Source organism: Rhinopithecus roxellana, chromosome 4 (genome assembly GCF_007565055.1).
Source record: "Rhinopithecus roxellana isolate Shanxi Qingling chromosome 4, ASM756505v1, whole genome shotgun sequence".
Lineage (NCBI taxonomy): Eukaryota > Metazoa > Chordata > Mammalia > Primates > Cercopithecidae > Rhinopithecus > Rhinopithecus roxellana.
The window spans coordinates 16,052,810-16,055,407 of NC_044552.1; the positions used below are offsets into that span (position 1 = coordinate 16,052,810).

At 48.9% G+C, this 2,598-nt stretch overlaps 1 pseudogene; it reads right to left on the minus strand.

The window, feature by feature from the left end:
- Positions 1-275: 275 nt before the first annotated feature.
- On the minus strand, positions 276-1,205 carry LOC104664545 (annotated as a pseudogene).
- Positions 1,206-2,598: the final 1,393 nt, after the last annotated feature.

Consider the following 2,598-nt stretch of genomic DNA (forward strand, 5'->3'; position numbering starts at 1 on the left):
CCAGGAGCCTCACTATGTGAGGATGAGCTTCATGGCCAGGCCTCCACCCACTCTTCCCGCTCCTCTTCATTCTCTCCCAGCACTCTGGTCTCCCAGGAGAGAGGAGGAGGAGCAGCTCATACCACTTCTCCCAGGGTTCTGCGTTCTCGGGGTGCAGCCTGACAGGTGCAGGGCTGAGGAGGCCACAGTTCTGAGGGCACCTGGCAAACGATGAGACCAAGAGAGACGACAGACCTTAGAAGAGAGTACTGTGATTTGCAAGTGGCTCTGGGAGGTCAGTGGCAGCAGCCACCACAGTGCCTACCTTCATGGGCATGCTGGCTGTCCCCAAACTTGGTTCTCCAGCTCAGGATCTTACAGGAGCAGTCCTCCCCACAGCAACCAGACACGCTGGGACAAGAGTCATCAATTTCAAACTGCAGGCTTCTCTGAAGAACTGGTAGGTGCCATGATTGTGCCTGAACACCATTAACATAACCTCCTTCATCTGTGTGCTGTCGAGCATGAGCTGCAGGCTCTGTAGAAATAAATTCCCCCAGGCCTTTCCGCCACACCTCGCTTCCCATGCAGGACTTCATCCCCTGCACTCCACATCAAAGCAGAAGTAAGAAAAGGCAACAGAAGGTAACTGCATTCCCAGGCGACGAGGTACCAGGCTGGGTCTTTCTCTCTGTCCTTCCAGCCCCACTCCCTCTGCTCATACATGGTCTGCTTATACATTGCTTTTGGTCAGGTCCAAGGCCCAATCCATGGTGGCCGGCTGCAGTCCAGACCCTCGCCTATACTCAGTGGTGACATTCAGTCCGGTTTCAATCAGATTTCCTGAACAGCAGGAAAGCCTTCAGAGGGTCTCCAAGCCTGTTGACAGCATCCCCTTTGGCACTAACAGCATCCATGGCTGTTGGCTCCCCCAACCACTTCTGTTTCTTCTCCTTGGCTTTGCTGGACTTTCTCCCCACAGCGGAGATGGCAACGCTCAGTTCCTCTTTCAAACATTTGCAGGCAGGCGCGCACGACCTGCCCCTGTGGCTGCGGTGAAGACAAAATGGAGGGGTTCTGCACTGCGCTTGCGCCTCCGGGGCTCCCGGCCCCCTTCCCACTGGGCCCTGGTGCCCACTCGCGCCCCCTCGCGGGCCACGTTGGTTAAACTCATGGATGCAGGATACAGAGGGCCTGTGGCTATAGAGGGCTGACTGGATGTAGAAGTTTATTATATAATTTTGTTTATAAATTATATTGATTTAATTATTTATAACTTTTTTTGTTTTGCAAGCTTATAGAATTATATATAATTATTGTAGTTTATCCTTATCTTTATTTCACGGAGAGGTAAGTGATGACCAGGGAGTTACAGGCTTCATCAGTTTCTGGTGAGTACCAGGGAGCAGAGCTAGGATCTAAACTGAAGTCTGCCTTTTTCTGAAGCCAGAGTCCTCTTCTTTACACCAAGCTACTCTACAGAAAGAGCATTCTCAGGCCAGAAGCAGTGGCTCACGCCTGTAATCCCAGCACCCAGGAGGTGGAAGTAGGAGAATAGCTTGAACCAGGGAGATGAAGGTTGCAGTGAACCGGGATCGTGCCACTGCACCAGGATGGCACAACTGCACTCCAGCCTCAGCAATAGCGACTCCGTCTAAAAAAAAAAAAAAAAAAAAAAAAAAAAAAATTAAAATTAAAAATATAGAAAGAGCATTCTCAGAGAAGCTCAGTTCCAACCTTCAACCTCAGTTTTTTTTTTTTTTTATCACTTTATGTTTTTTATTTAGGGAATGTGTATTGAAGAAAAAATAAGAGAGTCTGGCTAAAGAGATGAAGAGCTCATAAGGGCGTGTCTCAATTTAAACAAGAGTAGCATTGGCAATTGCTGTCCTTATAAGCAGCCGACAAGGCGGAATTGGAATGGTGCTGCTCCTGACTACCTCTACTCCACGCTAGGCTTAGGGGCTGGAGTCACCCAAGCCCTCAGGGTAAGAAAACTCCAATTTGGAACCTAGGACCTGACGACTGGGAACATTTAAACCACCAGTTCCTGCCTTAATCTTATCCCTTCTTCCTCCTCGTGACACCATTTTTGTTCCCCTAACAACTCAGGGCTTTTCCAAACTCTGAGGCAATTCTTACGCCAAGCAGAATTTTGAAAGCCTTTTTCCAATATCATGGTACTCAACAACAAGTTCACTTTGCTGCCACTACAGCCCAGCACATGTTCCCAAAGTCTGAAAGCTGTCTTGTTTGTGATTGAGACCCTGCTAGGCACCCTGGTATGTCTGGAATCGGTTCCTTCCAGTGGGTTTTTGGTGTCGCTGACTTCAAGAATGAAGCTGCAGACCCTCACGGTGAGCGTTACAGTTCTTAAAGATGGTGTGTTTGGAGGTTTTTCCTTCAGATGTTCAGATGTGTCCAGAGTTTCTTCCTACTGGTAGGTTCGTGGTCTCGCTTGACTTCAGGAGTGAAGCTGCAGACCTTCGCGGTGAGTGTTACAGCTCTTAAAGGTGGTGCATCTAGAGTTGTTTCTTCCTTCTGGTGGGTTCGTGGTCTCGCTGACTTCAGGAGTAAAGTCACAGACCTTTGCAGTGAGTATTACAGCTCTTAAAGGTT